The 25895-nt window shown below is 36.6% G+C and overlaps 1 long non-coding RNA gene across 1 annotated transcript in view; it reads right to left on the reverse strand.

Moving 5' to 3' along the window:
* The window catches only part of LOC112966679, a 58915-nt gene extending 36106 nt beyond the window's left edge, over window positions 1-22809 (reverse strand). The window contains exon 1 of the long non-coding RNA XR_003253697.1: window positions 22720-22809. This is a non-coding gene — a long non-coding RNA (uncharacterized LOC112966679). The remainder of the gene's footprint in view (window positions 1-22719) is intronic.
* Window positions 22810-25895: the final 3086 nt, after the last annotated feature.

Below are 25895 nucleotides of genomic sequence, written 5' to 3' on the forward strand. Positions count from 1 at the left end.
ACAACACATTCGAGAAGAGAGCTGAGTTTATTTGGCCTGAAAAAAAGATGACTCTGGGGATGGGGAGGGAGAATTTGTTTTGCCAGTTTCCACTACCTAATCAGGGGCATAGAGAAGATAGAGCCAGACTTCTCAGAGGTGTGCAGCAAAAGGACAAGGGACAATAGACACAGGTGGCAACAATGGGAAATTTTTATTAGACATAAGAAATTAGTTTTTCACCATGGGGGTAGTTAAAAACTGGAACAGGGTGCCCGGAAGGGTGTGGTATCTCAAACATAGTTGGAGATACTCAAAGCCTGACCAGAAAAGACCCTGGGCAACTTGCCCTTGTTGGCCATGCTTTGAGCAGAAGTTTGGATTAGACAGTCTCCAGAGATTGTCAGCCCATTTCTCCAACCTCAGCTATTTCATGATTCTAACTCTCCATGGCTAAATCCAGTGCAAATCATCTACGAGTGACAGACTACTGTACTGTCAATGCTGTTTTAACTCTTGCAAAAACTGGGTGAACATGACTGAGAGAATAGCTCCTAGCAACCATCAGATTGACCATATGTTAAAACCTGTACCATTTTATGATCAGCACAGGATACATAAGCAAGTGCCTTTCTAAAAAAAACAAACAAGACAGTTCTAAGTATCAGTAAAAATAATAAAAAAGAAACAGAAGCCAAAGAAACTTTGATGACAGAAGTTATTCCCCTTCTGAAAGAGATCTGAGAATTTACCTCTCCAAAGAGCAAAATAAGACATGATAGAATTTCACTAAGATGAGACAAATGTTGTGAGGAGGCTGTATTTTGTTCAACTTGCTCAACAAATCACTTCATCTTTTCTGGAAGAGTTTACTTTAACTGCATTATACAAAACTGCTTTTTTAATATAAATAAAGTACATGTCTAATCATAAATGTGGGTATGCCACTCTCTAGATAGAAGTGTAACTATATAGCACAATGAAGCATGGAGCCATACAACTACACTATGATGATACTGCATCAGAACTGAGTCTATCTCAATAGGGCTGTATTAAACTAGGGTACTTTTGAGCAGTCCAGCTGCTTCTGGGCAGCTACAAAGCCCCATATGGAGTTCCACAAGCATTGTACCAAGAAATGCAGATTTATCAGTTCAGGCATTTCAGATGTATTTGTGTTCCATTAAATGGTACAGACATGCTCTGTCTGAGTCTCCTCATCAATTTTTGAGGACTTCACCAATTTAAAATCAATTTTTTTTGTTATAATGCCCTCAAAGGAGTTAATCTCATTTTTTGCACAGCGAGTTGATGTTCAGGGTAGACTTGCTGTATTTTTTGAATGACCTTCCTGAAATCAAACAGAAATCTTTAATTAAACCTGGATTTAAAACTCTCCTTTTGAGTACGAGTGCACATCCTAGACAGCAGATTCTCCTTCCTACCTTAAGTTGCACAGCTGGATTTAACTGAAATTTACCTGGAAAGCCAAACAACAATGCACAGGAAAAAATGAAGGTCATTTAAAGTATCATCTATAAAAATCACTACTTTTCTTTTTATTCATCACGAGAGATACTGTAAAATTAAGCTTCAACAAGCAGACCTTTTCTTACACAATTTATTATTCTTCGAAAAATGGAGTAATTTTTAGCAAGATCGCTCAATCTCTATATTTATTTCATCTAACCTATTACCCATCGTCTGATTTTTTGACCACACAAAACATTAGCGAGCATAAATGCCGTTTTTCTGTAATAAAACTATGAAGACATAATTGTAACTCATCAGCTTAAATTTAGCTCCTTTTACACAAGACTGTACAGTTTTCTCTTCACTTTATACCAGCCATATATTTGGCTACAAATACATATTTTAATATATTTTCCTTCAACAGTTCTATTTTAACAGGCAAAGTTTGTTTCCTTTTACAATTTCAATGACTAAGTAATGACTGCTTACTCTATAAAAATCACGTTGACTAAAAAGCAACAACTTCCTGACAAAAATCTATCATATGCATTCCCTCTGTCAACACAGCTTGCAGATCAGTTCTTTAGTACACAAAGTAAAAAAGGGATCCCTTTTAGCTGCCACTGCTGTGTGCATTCAGCATGATCCAAGATCAGTCTGGTTTTAAAGACTTCACTTTGAGTTTCTTTCTTTAGTGGTTTTGTAAGTCATATTTCTCATAAAACTTGAATTTAATCCTTGTGGGTTAATAGTACAACTGGTAGTAGTTTTCGGCTAATGACTTTTTCTCAGCTCTCACTGTCATTTCTTTTATGCATATAAACTTTTCATGGATTTCCATTTAAAAGTAAGGAAAAATGGTAGGAAAAGAAAATGAATATGCCAAAATCTGACAGATACATTTTTGTCTGATTTTTTTTTTTTTTTTTTTTTTTTTGCTTTGAACGAACACTCTTGTGTTAAAGAATCAGAACACACAACCCCCTGTTCATACAATACTAGTTCAAAAGAATAAAAGCCAAAAATAATTGGCATCAGCAAGGATTTCAGGTTTAGGAAAAGTAAGCATAATACATTCCTTGTGTTATTCCTCTGTACTGTACTAGGAACTCAGTAATATTCCATCATTACAAAATGTGCTTGTGAAAGAATATAAAAATAGACAAACAAAATAAAGACCAAAACACTCAAGCTCAGAAAACAGTGTGCAAAGTACATTCCCACTGTATTTATCCAGTCATTAGCTATCTGTTTGCATTGTACATGGGCAAGTGCAAAGTAAACTAGAAAGCTTGCTTGCGTAGTCACTTACATCAGTATTGCAGGGTTATTAGACACTGGACAGCCTTTTGCAAAAAGCTTTTATGATCTGAAATCTTTCTAAAATAATAGACATGTATTTACTGTGAGGACTGAGACAGTTCTAGCCCTTGATGTCCTGCTTTCCCTAATTAACACTGTTTGGTATGGTGGGCGCAATCCCAGACATGTGACATGAGAGAGGTCACAGCGTTCATGCTTGCTGTTAACACATTCTTGAATTTCAGTGTATGATAATTTAAAACTCTTGAACACAGAGCATAAGATGATGTATTTCTCTACTGAAAAAGAGGAATTATTTGCCTTCCATATCCCTCCCCAAGGCCTGCAGAAAATGTAAGGAGTAAGTGGACATGGCTGTGAAAATACTCCCTAAATCTTCTATAGGGCTGCAGCTCATGTAGCAAGCTGGGGGTGAGAAAGTGGGGGAAATCATTTAATGGGTCAGGAAGGAATAGTAGCAGGAACACCTCCTTTTTGGCCCCAGAGAAACTGTACAGGAATAAGKCAATATTATCTTTAGCACATAACAAAAAAAACTTTCAGTTGAAATGCATAGAAAAAAATCACGTATACAAGAAGCTTAATGCAATAACTGCCATGATTTTCCATGATTGATAGAACTTAGTAGTTCAGTAGCATTTACATAACTCAGCCCAACTTGAAATCTTGGGAACAACAAAATATTTCCTAAAGAAAGAGGAATTATTTTACAGTTAAAAAAAATAAAGTTTTTCTTTCCATTTTGAAAGCACAGGGAAACAAACGCTCTTTTGATGATTATTTTCAAACCTGAAAATTGACAGTAACCTCTGCAGCCTCCTCCATTGTTTTACCTACCGATTTGAGCATCCTAAGGTTCCAGAAAGCAGAAACTTAGCAGCTTCAGTCAGAGGAAAAAAGGCAAGTTGCTTTTAATTGCTTCAGTTGCAAGGCCAAAATTAATGCAACTTTTGAAAACTCTTCATATTAGCTACCTTCATCAACTGCTTTGTCTTTTCAGTATGTTTACTGCTAAAAATTTACAGCAAAATAAAAAGTGAACACGGATTAGAAAATTTTGCAACTGACTGGGAGAAAAGGAGATCAATGTATAATCTCCTAATTGGTGGAACTGTTTGGTGTACAGCCTGTCCCCTTACTACAAGGATTTGGCATTTATGCCTTTGCATAAACTGTCAGAGCTGCAAGGAGTGAAGCCATTGCACAATGCAGCTATTTGCAAGCAAATTCTTAAGGCTCCAGCACTTGATGATGTAAATGACAGGGTTCACATGATAAAAAAAAAAGGGAGGGGGGTCCTTCTAGCCCTCTTGACTGATATCAGAGTGGGAAAAAAAAAGATATTGTCTCCAGATAAACACGGAATTATTTCCACAAATGTAAATGATCTTTGTCATATTCTTAGCAGAATTCTAGGCTCGTGATTCAGAGTAGGCCCAACAGTATGCAGAAACAAATTCAACAGTAAAACACTGGAACATATGTAACCAAACAGCTTTTTTTCAGAAAACATTTTAAAATGATAGCGAGGATTTATTTTTAATAGTATAAGACAGACATCATGATTATTTAATATATTCAAGGGCTAATGAAAGGAAAACTACCCAAGTATTTATAATACTGTAGAGCCTATAAACTACAATAATGAACCAGAACTCTATTTTGTTCAACATTGTAAAAAGTGTTCTATGTAAGATATTCTACAATTATATTTAAATACTTGCTGCAAACAGGTTAGTGAACACATTCTTTTACAGTGTTTGTACACCTAGAAATATATCCTGTTCTGACTGTGCTACCAGCTACTAACACTATATACTGTAAGTTTCAATAGTGGCTTTTTTTTTAATTCAAATACTAGTGAGTAGTACCACAAGTCAGACTGTTTGCACACACAAACTACAAAATATAGGATACAGCTTAACAGAAGCAGCATTATTGTACTATTCAAAAGCATGACTTTAATAGAGTTGCCAACATGGTGGACATTCCCTTGTCCTAGAAAAGATACATGCATGGTAGAGATTACTACATCTGCATCTTTTAATTGCTTAAAAAGCAGTCCTTTTAATCATAGGGGTCCTAAATTAGATATTTGCATAATCAAAAAGTCAAACTTGGTAAAACAGACTACTTTCTACTAATCAGACCATTAAAAGGTGCACATCCCTGACATAACACTGAATTTAATAGAGAAAGATGCCTGAAGCACAATTTACAACAACTCTGGGCTATCCTTCTTACCAAGCCATCATGCAAATCCCATCTATTAGTAAAGCTTATTTGGAGGAAAATTCAGCCCATGGGGAAGGAGTCTGGAAATCAGAGGGAAAGGAAATGAAGTTTTCTTTCCAAACGTTAATTTTATTCTTATTTCAAGAGAAATTCCCAATACATTTCTGTACATACTGAAATAATACATGTGCAAGCCAAGTATCAGCCTCTATCCCTGGGAAGTCTAACTTAATCATTTAACTGCGAAGCCATAAAACACAACACCGTTAACTATGAAAGTTCTGCTATCTCAGAAGAAATAAGATACTCCCAAAACTACAATCCATATAAAGAGAACCTTTAAAACATTTGATTTCTTATTTCTAAAGCAGTCTAAAGTTACATCACATACATGTATCATATATAATACACACACACACACTTATATATATATAAAATACCTTTAAAAAGACAGCTATACACTAAATAGTTCCAAAGGAGAAGGATTGCAAAAAGGAAAACTGCACAGTGTTACAAATGACATCTAAGATCACGGATTAAAAAAAATAAAGTGACCATTTCTGATTCTCTACCACAGACCCACCACAACCATGGCCTGTTTTTCAGAGGGTTGTGTAATGTCAGTAAATGTAAATGTGTTACCTCGTTACACACCTTATATAACTCCTAGAAAGGCAAGACACACTGCTAATACTTAACTTACATTTTTGAAGTAGTAATGGACAGTGACTACCCTACTTTCTGCATGTACTTCAAAACCCGGATTCCTTCTTTACTGCTGTTTTCGCCTTCAGATGTGGCATAGGTGCAATTTGGAAATGAATTAGTGTGTTAACTCAAAGTCTCAGAAAAATGCACAACATATGGACACACTTGTCTTAAGCTGCGTTAGTCGAAATTACAAGTTTATTCTAACAGCTGGCTGCTAAATAGCTGCATTTATTCCTCCTAACATATAATGAGTTGTTATTCATGTGATGTGTATTCATTACCAAAAGTACAAAGCCATATAAGATTCTGATGCAACATTGCTGAAATCCACAAAACTAGAGATAATATAGTAAGAAATTTCCTTTCTAGAAGGCCCCAAAGCATTCGTTTTTTATAATATGTTGATAATATTATGAATAATATTATCAATACACTGTGATATTAAAGTACATTCTTGGCAATTTTTTTGCCCAAAGCCACTGTACTTTTTAGGGATTTATTTATTGTAAGGTTATTCATCAGTGTGCAGTATCTCTGATGTTACTGCTTAAACAAAAGAAAGTGTGAAAAAGCAAACCACTAGTTTTTGCTGTAAGGAACTCTAGCTTTCCAATTCTACTGATGTGTAATTGATTAAAGAAGAAAAAAGAACAGGTGGCACTGTTAGGGCCAGCCATCATCTCCATGCACTGAATTGTAAAGGAAATGAGATACTAAACAGCAGAGGCACTTCTAATCTTAGTTGCCCTGACTTCATTGACAGGCCTAGGTTTTCACCTCTTAATTAGGGCCAAGATAAGTCCGTAGTATCAGAGACACTGGGGAGACGGATAATACAATATCCGGACAATAGCTCTCAAGTATCAGCAGTTTACCACTTCCCTATCTAAAAGGCAGGTTACTTCCAGCAGAGTGCCACATTTTGTCTATATTCATTCCTAATCTGTAATCCCCCAAACCTAGGATAGCAGCTTCTTTAAAACATTCAGGAGAAATGGTACTTTTTTCCACCAAATGATGGGAGAGAGAAACAGATGTTGCTGCCCCCTCCTTCTGACTCCTATCCAAGATACTTATATTCCTTGGATGTCAAAGCTGCTGCACTGCTACTCATTCGTTCATGGTCAGTGCTTCATCAAAAAGCAGTTTGGTGATCAGAATTCCACTTGCCATAAAGGACAAAAGGCACTTATTCAGTGATGACAGTGAGTGAAACACTATTTTCAAGCCAATGTATCTTAGGAACAATTCCAGCTACGTAGGTCAACTTTTCCAGTCAGAAACTTCCATATAGAAATTAAGGAAAGGTGGTTTTGGCTGCCTCTAGAGAAACTCGTTCAGTTTTGAAGGGTGTTTTAGGCTGTGTGTTTTTTCTAAAATGAGCATTTCAGTGTTTGGTAGTCTGAAAGCAGACTTTGCTTTCTGACTCATTTAATGTTAATTAAATCTCCATCAATTTTTGCTCCTTGTGAGATAACTGTAGATAGTATAATCTTCTGCCGTGTATCATTTCCCTCTTAGATGTTCACTACTGAAACATGCTAACATTAACAAAAATTTCCAGAGGGTTATAGACAGATGCCTGTACTGCTATTGCTCTTTCAACAAACTGCCTTTCGATGTCCCGCTTTTATAGCGAACACAGCACAACTACATAAAGCATCACGGGCACAATCTATATATAGCATATGAATCCCTAATATGCTTACAACCAGGACAATAAGTCATGCCCATATCTCTTATGCTGCTGTTACAGTATCTAATGGGCCCATGACTAGCAATCTAATCTAAAGCATCAYGCCAGATAAGGTCATAGGAACAGACATACATGCAGGGCTGCGTTATTATTCTTTTCATGCAACAGTCACTGACTGAAATTGCCAAATTCATTTTTCTCAGGAATTCTGGGTCTACATCTGCTAGTCAGGAACTCAGTATTACCTGACATGGTTTGTCCATCTTAAATAGCAAGGATCTAGGAACCATGGAGGCTTTCTTAAAAGCAAGATGAAAGATGAGACAATGCTTTTTCTATCAAAAAGCCTGTAAGTCATTCATAACCCAAAGCATGCTGATGTGATGCTACCTGGCCTTCTAGAGTGCTTCTCTACTATAATCAGTTTACAGGACAGCTTTCGATTGCCACATTCTCACATGATAGTGATGAGCAAGTGCCCACTTACATTCAAAATGCCTGCTGCACTAGGACACAATTCCAAAATTTCTTCCTCTGTGCCTAATCACATGAAGACGCAGCACTGTCATAATTTATCCTACAATCATAATCCAGATTTGAGGCTTTAAACCAGGGTGACACTTGGGCACTAACTCAAGCTGTGTCAGTCCTTAGGGACAGCAGGCAGTTACTTTCTCAAGAGCRCAGCAGAAGCAGCTACCCTACTTTTTTTAGGTAGTAAAATTGCAGCCTCCGTTTTCTTCCCCATATTAAAGATCTTAACATAGCCAACAGCAACAGTATAAAATTCACAGCACTCTGGAAGGGCACAGAAGAGCTCAAGAGGCTCCTTTTACATCCTCTCCTTTGAGCTATGAATATTTTCAGTACAGAACTAATAATTTGATTTTGTGTGTGTACATGAAACATCAATAATTTATGTATTAATTAAAAAAACTCCTAAGGGAAAAAAAAGTGTTCCTAACATACAGTGTTAAAAAAATGTCACTGAGTCATTAACAAGAAAGCAGAGACATTCTCTATTTTGTACCATATTTCTCCTCTATTCTGCATATGTCCTTATGTGCCACAGATCACTACAGTGGTTGTGGTACTCTGAACTATGTCTATTCCTATATGCTGATGGTCTAGCCAGGTCACTTCTAATGACCATATCAAAATATGAAAAGCCAGGAAAAAAACAAAGGCAATAGGCTTCCATGAATCAACACCTTACAAACCTCAAACCAACCCACTAAAGTAATTTTTGAGTAAATGAGACAAGCTTCTCAGTGTTTTCTCCACAGCTGTAACTCTGACACACAATGCCAATGAAAATACCCACAGTTATCTACAGGTATAGCAAATTATTAAGTACTAAGGCACTCTGATAACCCAGGGTAAAGAACAAAGAATTATAGCATCCCATTGAAGTGTTTTGAGAAATTATGCCAAAGGCCAAGCAATTTCAACCACCCAGGAAGTGTTTTTATTGCTATATTGCATTGGAAATTAGAGCAGAAAGACCATTACCATACTTTTAACTGGGTACTTCTGGGCATGACATCATAAATTGCTATTCAAACCTCTACTTCTATTTAGAGTTCAGAAACAACTCATAACTCATTCTGAATAAGAGATAATGACAAACAAAATAAAGCAAGTTAAACATACTATTGTTAGGTTTTTGAAGCAGAAAGAAAGTTAAATATCCTGAGTCATTAACTACTTTACAGATCTGCGTTATGCTAGAGTCCTGTCACAGATCGCTTACCAGACAAAAGTCGGTTTCAAAGACCAACAAAATGGAAGGGATATTTTTATATTAATTTGAATTAAGCAACAAGCTAGTGATTTGTCATGGAATAATATAAAGGCCTGCTCAGTAGCAGCTTTAACAATTACCTAAAATTACTATAGGAGAGTTCATAGTTCTGGATGGCCTTCTAAAACATCATTAGTTGTGTTTACATACCAGTTAAAATGCTGATGGTTACTGAACTCTAATATGCTATTAGAGAGAAAATGGAAAAATATCACATCACAGACCAGAAACACAAGATATGCAGTCATGGAAGGTTTTTTGCCCTCCTCACTGTTTGGATAGAAACCTTCTCATTTCTATCAGGTCTGTGGGTTATCTTAAATGTATGGTTAACATCACAACATGGTTCTAATCAAATGAGTTTGAATTAAAATTATAYTTCTGCAGATGTAAACTGTACCTCAGAATAAGTATAAACACAAAACACATTTCTTTTCCCTAGAAGAAAATTTCTAAGGGCTAGAGAGATGAAAATGCAGAGAAGGGGGAGAGCGCAGCAAAGAGGAAAGCTCACATTCATTTCAATTCTGCCTCGGTTGCCATATTTTTGGTCCTTTCCAGAATCAGTGTACAGAAGGCCAAACACATTGTCTGAAGTTATAAATCACTACAAATGAACACAGATGCATCAGCAAGACAATGATGCCTCAGGCATATGAACATTTTCATGCCAAATTAAATACCAGAACAAGGAAAAACATCCTCAGTAAATACACTAAGAATGTACTTAACACTATACACTCTAGTGATTAAGATGACTCCAACAACGAACTTGTTCGGTAGCCAAAACTTTCGATTTCACTGAACCACAATGACTCTCGATATATTCTGCCACTGTACCACTTTGTATTGTTCTGGGATAAACTTCTTGCRCCTTTTCAAGAATTTGCATAACAAATGAAAAAGTACTCAGCTGCACACTTGCACAGCAAATGCAGGAAATCCAGTTCAGACAGGAGAAGACAAATGGGTTTTTGATGCATCTGAAAGAAATGCTGCCCTCTGCCTTACAAACAGCAGAGTAGAAAATGGGGCAGCAACAATAAAGTGACAGAATAGAGATCTAGTTTGAATCAGTGACAAAACCATATCCATCCAATATATTAATCAAAAATAAATAACTCTACAGAAAGCATACAACTTAATACCAATYAAAAAAAAAAAATCTTTTCTCAGTTTAATGCTTTCCTAAAAAAGCGATCTTGCTGGGTACTGCACACCACAAGTGTTTGTCTAGAAAGACAGGTGGTCTAAATTTGCCTGCTTAGTTCTCCCTGCTCCTTCCACTAATAGTTTATTGGCATATGCCTGTCATCCCTAGCCACCCTTTTCAGTTTGTGAGCTTCGATCACATACCAACAAAGCCATTTTCTCACTGGCAGAATACTTCATTTAAAAATACCGGTATGATAATGTTTGCCCTGTGGATTTCCCACAAAACACTATAAAGCTCAGACAACACATCTTGAAAGCTTAGAAAAGGATGCTGTTAATTTTATTTATGTTTAAGTAAAAATGTCAATGGAAAAAGATTTGTATAGCTATTAAAATAGTTGCAATATTTTCAGATATTGTAATGTTTTCTTAAGAACTGATTTAACAAGATTGTGCCATTATCCACTCTACAAGCCAAACACAAATGCTAACTCCAAAGTTTAGTCATTTCCTCTCATTTCCAGAATTAAAAGCTGCTAACTGCACAACTCTACTGATATTTAACACTGAATCCCATACTGCCGTACGCTTTACTACACAGTGACTATACAGAATACAAAATGGCCAGAATACAAAATGGCCAGAATACAAAATGGCCAGAATACAAAATGGCCAGAATACAAAATGGCCAGAATACAAAGTGCATATGGTACATCGTGTTTAATTAGAGAAAAGTACATGACAATCTACCTTTACTTCCAAATCTGTACTTCAAGTGGAAGTTGGGGAAACTTGAAGAGTGGTGACCTTCACTAATCAGACCAATACTAACATAAAATTAGTTTAATCTGTAAAATACAGTGTCCACATTAAAATATTTGATTATTTCATAGCAACTGTTTACGCTCATACATTAATGTCAGCATTCTTTTATTTTTGGAGTTGAAATAACACTGCTATTAGAGCAAAACACTTGTTGTAAGAGATGGAAAGCTGGTGCGTGCAATACATTACAAGAAGGCATAACGCATTTATTCCCATACACTGGAAAGGAGCACACAAAACCTTACTGATGGCTTTGTTCTCTCACTCATTAAATATTCATAACAATGAGCTTATTATTTGATACAGCCTCTGTTCTTTCAATACCTATGCAAACTCCCAAGCTACTGTTTCATTCTTGCCTCCATGTTTCTAGGAAGAAAAAGAAAAGGATTTACTAATGTCAGCAGTCAGGACACTCACATGGTACATGGGAAAAGTTTACACCGAGTCATTATTTTTAGATAGAATGGACCCAAAAGCCAGGCAGGTAGGGCACGCTTTCACCATGTAGAAACCTTTCTCCAAATCAGCACAAGTGGGATTCAAACTTGGGTTTCTCATATTCCAGCAGAATGGCACTGTCACAAATGGCAGGTGGAAACATATTCCCTTCACTGGGTGGGTGGGTACGTGTTTTATGTGAGCTTCACTGAAAACAAGATGAGTGTACGTGCATAAGAAATCCTGCTGTTGAGAAATCATTTGGCACGCGTGCCTGTTCTTGACTGGCTGTGTTCATGAAACTTTTCAGAAGTTTAAGAAACCTTGACTGAGCTGCAGATAAATAAGGAGTTAAATGATTTTTGGCTAGAGAGCAGACTAATTCCATTTGGAGATATGCACTCTGCGTTTATGTCTTTAAAAAGTGTGCTCATGTGCATATTTTACAGAAGCCCACCATAGTATTTGAATACTTCATTTTGCAACTTGAATGTTATTTTAGGATTTGGGGTTTGCTTGCTTCTTTTAAGAAATATATTTGGGAGTTTGAAACAGGAAATCAGATTACTGTGTATGCAATTTAATATTTGGTTATACTTAATTCATTGGACCACTTTTCTCTCCCTAGTACTGAATTTATTTCAGCATAGAGAGACAGAACACTCCATCTCAGCTTGAGCAGATAACAGATACCAGTTATTAAAATGAAGTTTTTCTGATTTTTGTTTGTATTTTAGAGAAATTTGTCCCCTTCCCATGTCTACCAAAGATAAAACAAACATGTATACCTAAGCCTCGTAAGTAAATTGGACATTAAGACATGGTAACATCAAACAAAACTTCTTAGAAATCCAATCATCTTGTGTTGCATTTGTTACAGATATAAAACAAGACTTTCTTATTGGTCCTAGGTATCAGAGTATGAAACGATGAAAATTGGGATATTTCTGCACAGTGAGTTATGCTGTATAAAAAGTCTTTGTAAAAACACCAAGAACAATTATGATCTCAAAACGTTAGTGTGCGGAGAAGTACAGTCACTACCCTGTGAAGGTGCATGCCTTGTTGGTTTACAGCTCCCATTTGAAAGTGATACAGGTTCAGGAAAAAGTCATCTCTGCCAGATAAGCACAACAGCCAAATCCAGACAGCTGGGCTTGCAAGCCACAGTTACTGCAGAGGCACTTTGGCAGGGAACGTCACAAGCAAGGAGAGGCAAACATCTGGAATGGGGCATGCAGTGAAATATAATGCACACAACTTGCTCTTCCATTTAAAAATGAAAACAGAAAATCTAAAATTTTTATTGCAGTATCCACTTTCTTTAAAATACCGAATAGCTTCACAATTAATATGAAAGATCCATATTAAATTCATAATTCAGATTAATGATATGAAAGGCCAATTTTTTCGTATTCATTTTACTGAGCTTTTCAGTTTCTGTGGTGAATCTGTAATTTTTAAAATATTCTTTGTAGTATTTAAACTTTGTTTTTTTTTTTTTTGATGAATAGTGTGGCTTCATTTTCTTTAGTTAAAGTTGTTTTTGGAATATTTTGCCCTTCACTTTTTTTTTTTTAATTTTATACATTGCTTATCAAAATAAGCTGAAGACATTCAATACTACCCAGGATATTAGACTTGCAGAGCAAAAATTGCTTCTAGTTCATGCAGCATCAGACATTGGAAGTTTACTAAATTGTCTATATTCATATTTTACAAATATGACAAACCTCTTCATGCACCTGACTTTCACATACTGCTCTGACTCAAGTCACTTAATGAAAACTTTATTTCAATAATGTATCCCTTATTATTCTCAACTCCTTACTTAGAAAATAACATTATTATTMTTCTATTATTCTGGGTAATTTTTTTATGTTTTTTTTCTTCAAGTCATTCTTAATTTTTTCCATTGTATTATATATTTTCTGCCTGTCTTGTATTTACTTCCCTTGTGCTTATTCCAGCTTTTGTCTGTTCTCTACCAACATTTCCTAAGTCATCCTATTAGTGATATAAACTAACATTGTGATCTACAAAAACATGGTTTTATAACTTGTGATTCCTGCTGGATGGGCTAAAACAGTGAAAGCGTCACATAAAATTGAATAGGATAGTAAACTATGAAGCACCAAATTGTGTCAAGACCTCAGTAACTGGGGCTTCAGTTCATTTAATTTTACTGCCTACTGTGACTGTGTCAAAGCAAAGTTAAAAAAAATCACTGATTCAGAGTTAATAATCTTCTTTTGTCAGCTGGAAGACCATACTCCTGTACCTGCATATTTCCATGTGTTTCCATGTTATATTGAGAGTCCTGAACCACTTTGTTTAGCCAATCCGTGAAATGGTACTCAACAGCAGAAAAAGTCTGTGTCACACAAAAAGCTCTCAAGGCTGTCCTGTCCACCTGTCTAATCAACTCGCAAAAATATGTCTGAGTCCTCTTATTATTATTTCTCAAACTGAACAGAGAATTCTTTCAAATCCTTCATCTCTATAACTAAGTAGTTCTAATACTTTGTACCAAAAACTCCTCCAAATTCTTAAGACTTTTACGCTCCATAATGAGCTCAAAAGGCAATTAATGAGCTCAAAAGGCAATTTGCTTCTACCCATTACGACAATGGAATCTTTTAAGTATAAATTAAGAACAATTATGCTGGAAGTGTTGCTTTCAATAGCGATAGATTTTAATAAATGTATACAGCCTGTTCATTAAAATTAGATTTAAGTGGCAACCACCACAATTTTTAATGGCATTGACAATTTCAAAAGTTTATTAAAATTAATTAAACAAAGAAACACAAGCCACTTCAAGTTAATTCACTCCTACTGTACCAAGTGAATCACTAATGAAGACACAGCAACATAATTTGAAACTCAAAGCTGGTCTCTTGAATCTTCTGAAGTACTGCACTGTAATCCTTTGCCCAAAAAATCACAAAGAACCATGTAAAACTGTCACAATTTCTTTGGGAAAAGCCAGCTTAACTTCAGTTTATGAGAAAATTGAAATAATGGAATTGTTTGGAATATCTAAACCCCCCAAATTCTAAAGACATATAATATGAGGGTATGAAAATTGATTCAGCTCAAAGATTATGAAAGTGTAGTGTTGGAAAGGTGAAATCTTTTCTTTATGATTCTGTGAAATAACGAAGTGTGATCTGAGACATTTTCTATCCAATATCAGACAGGCCTATTTTACTTTAAATATTCATACTGCTGAAATTAAAGATTTTTTTTTGTTCAAGCTTTTCATTTTGTAAAGTTCWTTCTAAGGCAACTTGCTTTAGAATAAAATTGCTTTGAAACTGGTACATAATTGAAAGACCTTCCTAGACACATCAACTTTTCTTTTTCCTGAAATGCTTCCCATAAAAATAGCTTGTCTAATAGCTTCCCCTAATGTTCCAGAGTAGCAGAAAATTACTCCACTTACTGGAGATTAGGCCTTATTTTGTAGTAGAGGCAGCAAGTCTAAAGCATCTCCAGTCTAAATAGACAAAGATGATTATATCCAAATTATACATACGAACTGAAGAGCTGAAAAAATAAGATGGCATAACTCAATCCTGAGATACAGGTTATTTCATTGAATTTACTGGGAATTATCCCATGGCTACTTTTAAACTTTAAGCCTGAAACTTATGTAACTTGATGAGAAACAAGTCTTCTGCAGGAAGCCTGAGACCAGAACTCAGTTCTCCTTTCCATGGCTTCAAAAGCCGACCCAACATCGCCTACCCCTCCAGATCCCCCCAAGGCATATCAGATGGCCAAGGACAAAGTAGTTACCAGGTAGTAAGAAAAGAAACTGCACTACTACGAAGAAAAAACACAATTAAAACAGAACTGGTCTTTTGCAGACAGAATGACGACAATATGTACCTTTTTACATCTGTGCAAACCTACTACAAAAAGCAGTGTGTCATCTTGTTATTTTATAGACAGCAACATTCTTTCCCAGACCAGGTATCACCTTTCTTGAGTCATTTGCATTCTTTTATTTTAATAACAATGTACAGCTTGATGGTGTGTTCTGCTGTAATATTACTGATGTACACAAATCACAAATTTCAAAATTCTTAAAAGAAAATGTATTCAAAATCAGTCAAGCATTTTCTATTTTCCAGTACATTTTAAATATTTGTTGTCAGATTATTTGTAGAGAACAGGTAGAAACAACCAAGACTTTCCTGTGATATAAATTTTTTGTATTTACAAGATCAATTCCAAATGGTATCTTCTATATTCCCTATATTTATTTTTAGTCCTAACAAAAAATAAGCACCATACTATTGTAATCATAATACAAACTTCCTGGATGTAGTCCCATGGAAAGCAGGAATGATATGTTTAATATACAAGCCATAAAAACTAGGAAATGAAAAATCAAGCCACTAGTCAGTACACAAATCCTAATCTTTTCCCAGCATGCACATATCTTAAACTACTCTAACTATAAGTTACCTTAGCAATTCTCAGCTCTGCTCCCCACAACTTTCTGATTTCTGAATACATTTTCTGCCAAATTACCTTCACTTCTGAGAACAGTAGCATATTTTTCTGAAAGGAGTTTGGATAAAGGAAGACAAGAAAGGTGACTTGAATAACAAAAAAAAACCATCATATACTGTATTACGTCACCTCATCCCTGACAAAATCCTGTGCTCAAGCAGTTGCTATTTATTGGCCCCACACGTGCCAGGAATTAAGTGGAATAGCCTCTAATGCACAAAATAGTGTGTACATTGTCATACACAGAAGCTACATAAAAATAGCAAATTACAAGAACTACACATTATGTTAGTGACTGTTCGAAATCCACTTTCAAAAACAAAAGCTATTTGTTTCAGATCTACATGACATTCCTTTCAAAGTTGTATAATTCAGAACGTTTTTAAAAAAATAACAAACAGTATTCTTCAGAATGCCATGAAATTTTCAGCCATGCCCAGATTTCAAATGTTGTCTTCTAACACATTACGAACAAACAGAAAAATATAATTGTTTGATATTTCATACTGAATGGCTGCCTACTTTTTAGAGGAAGGAAAAAAAAGTTTCATGGCTCATTTAATTCCTTCCTAAAACAGAATCCTAGAATTATCTTCAAATCTGATATGCTGAATAGACTACAGTAAGATTTGGAAGACCTTCAGTTTAGGTTTAACTTTCTAATATATTACATGTCAGAGGGAATAATAAATAATTTTGAAATAATTATAAGAGATGACATCTTAAAGAAAAAAGATCACCTATGAGTTAGTTCCTAGATGAGCATTTCAATAGATAAATGTTTTTGTTTCAACAATGACTATTATCTATCTACAGCACTCTTTCCACTGACTGTTACTGATTACTGTAGGATTACTGCTTTAGGCTTAGCTTCCTTATCCCCATTACACTGCCTGATCAATGGAACTGCTTCATTTGTAAGGAACTCCTCTTTCTAGAAAGAGATCAAAACTGCTACACTCAAAGGCTCATCACAGTGAGAGCAAGCCTGGATAATAATCCCTTCATTAGCCAGAAAAAAAAGCACGACAAATTGGAACACCGATGGCGCAGCAGCAGTGAAAAATAAAGAGATCTGATAAAAGGGTTATCAATGCTTGTAAGCATGAAAGACTTCTAAAATCAAGGATTAGTTCTTCATGCAACTGAGTTAATTTTCACTTCACAGAATCGTTGAGGTTGGAAGGGACCTCTGGAGATCATCTAGTCCAACCCCCCTGCTCAAGCAGGGTCACCTAGAGCACATTGCACAGGATTGCATCCAGGCGCGTTTTGAATATCTCCAGAGAAGGAGACTCCACAACCTCTCTGGGCAACCTGGTCCAGTGCTCTGGCACCCCCACCGTGAAAAAGCTTTTCCTCATGTTCAGATGGAACTGTCTGTGTTTCAGTTTGTGCCCGTTGCCTCGCGTCCTGTCGCTGGGCACCACTGAAAAGAGTCTGGTCCCATCCTCTTGACACCCTCCCTTCAGATACTTGYACACGTTGATAAGATCTCCTCTCAGCCTTCTCCAGGCTAAACAGGCCCAGCTCTCTCAGCCTTTCCTCATAAGAGAGATGCTCCAGTCCCCTCATCATCTTCGTAGCCCTTCGCTGGACTTGCTCCAGTAGTGTCACATTCCTCTTGTACTGGGGAGCCCAGAACTGGACGCAGTACTCCAGATGTGGCCTCASCAGGGCTGAGTAGAGGGGGAGGATCACCTCCCTYSACCTGCTGGCAACACTCTTCCTGATGCACCCCAGGACACCATTGGCCTTCTTGGCCACAAGGGCACATTGCTGCCTCATGCTTAACTTGGTATCCAACAACACTCCCAGGTCCTTCTCCGCAGAGCTGCTTTCCAGCAGGTCAACCCCCAGCCTGTACTGGTGCATGGGGTTATTCCTCCCCAGGTGCAGGACCCTGCACTTGCCTTTGTTGAACTTCAGGAGGTTCCTCTCCGCCCACCTCTCCAGCCTGTCCAGGTCTCTCTGAATGGCAGCACAGCCCTCTGGTGTATCAGCCACTCCTCCCAGTTTTGTATCATCAACAAACTTGCTGAGAGTGCACTCTGTCCCTTCATCCAGGTCAYTGATGAAGAAGTTGAACAGGGCTGGACCCAGTACTGACCCCTGTGGGACACCGCTAGCTACAGGCCTCCAACTAGACTCTGCACCGCTGATCACAACTCTCTGAGCTCTGCCTTTCAGCCAGTTCTCAATCCACCTCACTGTCCACTCATCTAGCCTGCACTTGCTGAGCTTATCTATGAGGACGTTATGSGAGACAGTGTCAAAAGCCCTGCTGAAGTCAAGGTAGACAACATCCCCTGCTCTCCCCTCATCTACCCAACTTGTAGAATTTATTAGAGTTTCATAGTCCTCTGCTAAGTCTCTCACTTCTTTGTGATATTATTTCACAGTGTCATCTTTATTTTGTCAATGACAACAATAAGGAGGAAGTTGGATTTCAAACTTCTCTGTAAGGTAGCTTTTTACCACTACTAAAAGACAGCCATGGATTACAGTTTAACCAGATTTCAGAAACATTCAAAATCCTCCCTGATTGCTAATGCACACCTCTAGAGAAACAACAAGCATTTAGGTTGGTCATCTTCACCTATAAGGAACTCTGAACTGTAGACTCTTAAAAGGTGAAAGATTACTAGTTTATTAAAATAAAGTGAAATCTTTACTTTTGATTACAGAGGTGGAAACAAAATTAACAAAACTGAAGAAGTAAAATACCACAGCACGTGCTTGCATTCTACCTGCTATCAATTCCTCTTCCTGTCAGTTTAGCATGCTTTAAGGTTGTGAAGCCACAGGAGTTGCACCAGTGACTATCACTTCAAACCTGACTGCTATTTCTCAGCATTGACCTCCATAGTTAGATTTGAAGGCTAGAGATGAGCATTCCCTCCCAGAAAGGAAATCACCTAACCTGTTCAGGGTTGCCAAATTCAGTAGCCCAGTGGAGGTGAGGCTGCTGCAGCTCTGTATTTTCAGGTCCAACCAGTAGTGAGGCTGAGTGTGTATCCCCAATAGGGGCACATGAAAAACACAAGTATACAACACATACACCATATATGCCCAGCTGGCCAAACAGATCAACACAAACATTCAGCACTCACCCAACACAAACAGCACCAATGGCCTCATCCTGTTCCTCTCTCTGGCTGATCAGGATTAAGGTGAATTAGTGGGAAATCCATACATGCACACAAAATATGAAGCCCTCCCAAAGCCAGGCTTAGACACTCAGTCCACCCAGGAACTGGCCCGGGGATCCCCATCTCCCCAGTTGCTGACACCTGCACATACAAGCCCCTGAGGCCACAGCCCCACTCCAGCTGCTGGTACAGACCCCCTTACACACACCAGCACTCACACAGACACACACACCAGGGATCGCTGCAGTAACTGGGCTTAGCCATTGCAGTCCATCCCATAGCTGGCCCTGGATCCTTATTCCCCATAGCTGCCTCACGCAGAGACACACACGCTCAAGCATGTCTCAGTCGACCCCAGATCCGACGGTCTCACCAGCAGTTGGCCAGAACCCCCTGGTCCCTCCAGTAGCGAACTCCTCCAGTTTTCTAACCCCTAGAGATGCACGCACACACCTGCTCCCCTCTCTATATGCTGCCAGTCCCTTTTATCCCCTCATCCCTCTGCTTTCCCACACTTGTTCTTCCCCAAACCACCTTGATCCCTCCCTTTTCCCACCTTTGGTGTCTCCCCTAAACATCCCATAGTAAGTCTTGTACATTCCCAAAATGCTTTTCCCTGGCATCCCATAATAAGTAAGTCCCGCACCCCCTAGGCAGTAACCCGCTCAGTCCGTAAGCCTCTTCTGTCAACTCCTGGCAATGGGTTTCACCATGAGGCTGACAGCTCCCCTGGGACAGCCTTGGGGGGGAACCGGGTTGGGGCATCCCGACCGGGTTATTGGGGTTGCCCCCCAACAGTGCGCCTCTGTGCTTCTCTGTGTGTGGAGACGAGCCTCTTATCACATACCCCAACATAATTACTTCTGTCTCCACTGGAAACTTTTCTCTCAACTCTCTCTGAAAATATCCTTTCTATTTCTCTTCAACAGGGATGCAGATGCTAGATTTACATTCTTTTGTGCTAAAGATAAGTAATATACTGATGAGTTCCTCACCCCAATGCTTCGTTATTTTGGAATTGGCATCTCAGTAGGCCCTTTTTCGAGGCTTCTCCAACTATTCTCCTATGGTATTCCTAATTAAAACAGGTTTAGTACCCTCTCTGCTGAAAATAACACTTTTGCAAGCTTTTATATAGATTATATAATCAACAAGAAGTATTTACTGTACCTATATTTATCCTGTCATCTGTTGTTCACATCAAAATACCCACAAAGATCACAAACAAAACCTTGGCAATAAGGAGAACAAAGTCGTATCACTACACCACTCTATCCCCTTTCTTAGTTTTAAGTGTTTTGAGAAATCACAGTGAAATATTGCTTAATGGAATAATGTGCCTCTTCTAAATATTCTGTACTGGACGGAGAGGAATTCTTATTTAATATAGTCTCCAACTGCTACTTTTAATTTCTCATGTAGCAAAAAAAAAACCCTGTTCAATGAAGTTTTCCCCTATATAGTTCATGACTGAAAGCCACTGCTTCCATATATACTCATTTCATTTAAGTGTACATCACCATGAAATGTTTCTGACAGTTTTAACTTATATACTTTTATACCTTATTTCTGTGATGAGAAACCTCGCAACAAGGACAGAACAACAATATAGAAAGTAACCATCTAATCCAACTGGATACTTTATTGAAGTCTTATTACTTCCATGTGCAAGAAGAAACTAAAGTCAACTGCAATCCCCAAGTTTTTGGCATTCTTAGCATATATTGCATCCATCAAAAACGAATTTCACTTTTCCTTTCTACTTTTACTACACAGTGATATCAGACAGACTTTACTTGATCGCTAAGGAAATACGTGTTGTAACTGACTAAAAAAGCAAAGTCTTTATTAAGCCTAAAGCCATATTCTTCTTTAAAACCTTTTTATGCCTTATAAATTATATTCCAATCTCTTTTACAGTATGGATATTCTTAAAAATAACTGGTATTAAAAGCTGAATAAAGTTAAGGATGATAAAATCTTGAAGAACAGATATAAACAGTAATGGCAATATAGTTATAACATGGATTCAAGAGAGCCAATTTATATAAAAGAAATTCAATGTGGATAAATTCAATGCTAAAGATCTATATTTAGATTTATTCTGAAGTAACCTGTATGACAAATTAACTAACATTTTTCAAGATACAAATCCTAGTTTTCTTAACAAAATATGAATATAAAATTATGAGCTATTATCACAAAACAAATAGATGCTTTCAATATACACAAAAAGAAATAGCTCCTTTCAAGTCCCTTTAAATTTTGTTGTCTAAATAAATGATATTTGTCAAGATACATATGAATAATAATCCCAGCATGGATGTATCAGATGCTAAGACACAAATCTGAAAAGACTAAAAACTCATTTTGTAGTCTCAGCAATATATTGATCCCATGCATGCAATGAATCTTCTAATAGTATCCACTGACTCTTTTTCTTTCCTATTCCTTCCGCATATTTAATTCAAAATTACATTCCCAGAACAATTAACTCTCCTCTTTTCTACACAAAAAAAAAAAAAAGAAAAAAAGAATTCCCAAGCTTTAACTACTGCTTGTATGGTTTATTTTTTGTAAATTTTAGAACCACCTTTCTCTTTAGCCCTATAATTTAAAATGGGACTACTCTAAGAATAATCAGAAAATAGTAATCAGGCACTGATGGATAAAATTAACTTTGAAATCTTCTATAAACCAGCATTGTTCATGTGCACAGAAAAGAAGTCAAGTTAATGGGTAGAATCTATGCAAGTACAGATACAAAACATAGCAGAAAGCACAAAAGGGCTTCTGTTGAAGCCTAGTTCTACAGACAGTTGATAGTGATGTACATCACAACCCTTCAAAGCTCTTCTGTGCACACAAGCTCTACACATCTGTGAATATTACCAAAAGCCCACATGAGCAACTTTCCCAGCTTGCTTTCCTAAGGTCTCTCAACACTAAATTTAACACCATACTATACTCCATGGGAATTGGTTTTGGTTTTTTTTCCCCTCCTATTTCTAACTTCAGCATTCCCAGAACACTTTTTTTTTTTCTCCTTTTTTTTTTAAGTTTTGGATAAAATATGATAAAGGTTAAAAAAAAGCATCAAGAGCAGACTATACAAAAAGCTATTTCTACTGCATCTGACAGCAAATCCTACCTGTTTTTCAGTGAAAGTTAAATTTTCTCGCTTAGTAGATGCTTAACACAGTGCATGGTAGGTAGACGGTTTCTCAGCTTTTTAGATAAAGTAATGCAAACATACACAAAACTGTAATTTAATAAAATTTAAAAGAAACTAACTTTAAAAAATATGAGAACTTCAGCTTTTAACATAGTGATAAATATTTTTCTACAGATAAACATGCTCAAGTATGCAGAACATTAAAATACTAGTAAACTGTTACCTGAACTGTGGAACTGATTTCAGACGCAAATCCTCCTGTCAAAGGCGCCTCATGGCTAATCAGCAATCGCCCAGTCTTCACCACTGACTGAAACAGAAAACAAACCCCCAAAATGTAATCAAATTACAGCTCTTGTGATTTCTTACTTGCATTACTAATAGAATATGTGAATTACATAATATTGTTAGCAGTGTTAAAATGTAGCTACTTTTCCCCCTTTTACATTTTCATTGCAATGATGAATGGACCTAAGAATCTAAATTGAGAAGTTAATTGAATCTTTTCTGTATTTACTAAAAAATTCACATCTACCTTTCAGTTTTAAGCAAATATCAAGAATAAAATATCACATTCCATTATATTTCAATTTACCCTACCAATGCAAGATTTCTAAAGGATAATAAGGATTTTAAAAATAAGCCATTAAGAATTTGATCCGGCAGATAGTAATAGCACACATGTAAAGAAATCCTTCACTGAAATACACATTTGCATGACCAGATCCTAGATAAAGCTCACAACCCATAGCTGTTCAAAAGTATGCATAGTAAATAAAATTTTAGCAAGAAAACAAATAATATGGATTAATGCTTATCACTTAAGTTTTACATGGCTGTTACAAGCAACATTTTTAAATTTAAATCTGCACAAAAAGAAAAACAGGAGATTTAATGTGACCCACTTTATAAATAATAACATAGTACAATATTTACAGAATATGAGCTGTAAGGTACTTTAATAAAAGCAAACTGGGTTTACTGTGAAACATAATGATGAAAGAAAAATATTTTTAACCTGAGAGTGTAAAGCTTCAATACATCTGATTATCTTGAGGTTTATTACAATTATTTGCTAGATTACGTAGAATTGAGCTATATCAGATACCTTAGGTCAGAAATATGACAGTCAAGTCTCACTTTTAACACACATTTCATCTTTTCGGAAAGTGCATATAAAAGTTCCATGAACTTCTAGAGATGCATAACAAGAAAAAGCCATCAAAAGAATTTGTCCATTAATCTTTTCAGGCCTGCTATAGTTAGATTTTTAAAGTATACAGTGTACTGTTAGTGTACCATTACTCATCAAGTGGAAAAGCCCAAGACAGTGCTAGCTATCAGGTCAACCTTTCCTAATGCTCTGCTCTTCTATTTATCTACACCAAACCATTCTCCAGTAAGGCAGCTCCATGTTATTCACAAAATAGAATACATAAAAAATTATCTATTAACTATACAGTTTTCATTCTGATTCAAATACTTTTCAAACTCTTTAGCTTCTCCAGCAATGCTTTAATAGCTTTAAATAGCTGGGCCACAGATGTACTACTGTCAACAGGTCTATAAACAGTATGAACTATATATTGTACCATGAAGTAGCTTCACAATATTCAGAGAAATAAGACAGGAAAAGTCATTTCAACAGCTAGAAAGTAATATGTAGTTTTACAGACTCATTTCTTGAATTTCTCTTGCCTGCACTTGAAACTCATTAAAAGAGCAAAGACATTAACTGCACTATAAATCTGTCAAATACACCAAAAGACAGCTCATGAAGAACAAGTACATTCCAATTTTAAACTGATATGATAAAAATGATATGCTTAGTCAATTAAAACGATTTTTTTTATCCTCACATTCTATTTTACACAAAGATATTTCTTCTTTCACATATATATTTGTTCTGAAAGGTTTATATGTCTCACTTTGAGACATTACAAGCTATCTTTAAAATTACAAGTTTGATTTTTGAGAGTTTAGTAGTAGAAAATATAGACATAGTTGGAACATATGTAATAAAAGCTACAAAAGGTCAGACCAAAAATCCAGCAGTCCAGTATCCTGTCTCCAAAAGGGAGATAAATGGATGTTCAGGAAAGGGCAAGAATAGGTCTTTTGGTATGTTCCTAGACTACTTTGCAGCCTCCGACTGTTTCACATCACAGACTTCCTGAGCCCAATATGGTTTCTTGCTTTCTCAGTAATAACTTTTCTTTCATAAATTTGTCTGTTCTTCCACTTAAATTCATGCAAACAATAAAGACAAATCTCATTTTGGAAAACCCCTACTCCTATGAGCAGTCCTTATTTTTATATCTGATCCCCAAGGACTTCAAAGATTCGTTGTCTATATGATGTTAGAAGTGTGTTAGCAGCTCTGATCAACACAGCTTTGCATACGAGCCACTCAGTCCTGCTAAAAAACACTATATATTACCCCTGGTAATACCACTATGTATTACCCCTGGGCAACCATGCTAGCACAGCTTGGGTGCTTTTGGTATCCAACCCAGCTTGTTCAGACCCAGTTTGGATAGCACTGCATGGCATCACACTGTCATGTAGAAATACCTTAAATATTCTTCTAATCATTAAACCAGAATTAAAATGAGCATGTTACCACCATACTGCATCACAGATGAGTCCTGGATTTTAAGGACAGATGTGAGTATTGTGATTCTTGTGTATTATAGGTTCCCCTGCATTAATTTCTGCTTCATATCTACTCCTTTCTGTTCAACGCTTGTTCTTGAACTACAGTATATTTTTTTAGAAAGACATGCAGTCTTAACTAATACTGCATTTGCAGTGTTCCTGGATGCACCACAGCTATTGGTAAGTTGTTCCAATGTTTAATTACCTTCCCTGTTAAAATTTTGCACCTGAATTTGTCTGACTTCAGCCTTAAGCTGTTGGTTATTTTACTTGTTTGCTAGGTGGAGAAGCTATCATCATATTTCTGCTACCTGCATGAATATGTTAAGTTTGCGATGGAATGATCCCTCAGCCATGCTTTTGCTAACTAAGCAGACTGAGCTCTAAGTCTTTCATCACATAGCACACTTCCAATCCCTTAATCATTCTTACAACCCTTTTCTGAAACATCTCCAATTTTCAATGTCCTTTTTGAAGTATGTCCATCTAAAAGAACAGCATTGCAGTCATTTTCAGAACAATGCCAAACACAGAGATAATATAACCTCTGCACTTCTATTCAGTTCTTCTGTGTTGATGCAGTTCTGGGATGTATCAGGCCATTTGGCCAAAGCATAACAACATGAGTTCAGTTTCAAACAATGATTATGATTCCCAGTTTTGGGGAAAGAGAGAGGGTTTTTTGTTTTTAAAGAATAATTTCTTCCTGGAATAAGAATGGAAATATAGCCCACATTCATT

The sequence above is a fragment of the Apteryx rowi genome, unplaced genomic scaffold (assembly GCF_003343035.1).
Source record: "Apteryx rowi isolate R43461 unplaced genomic scaffold, aptRow1 scaffold_1035, whole genome shotgun sequence".
Taxonomy (NCBI): Eukaryota; Metazoa; Chordata; class Aves; order Apterygiformes; family Apterygidae; genus Apteryx; species Apteryx rowi.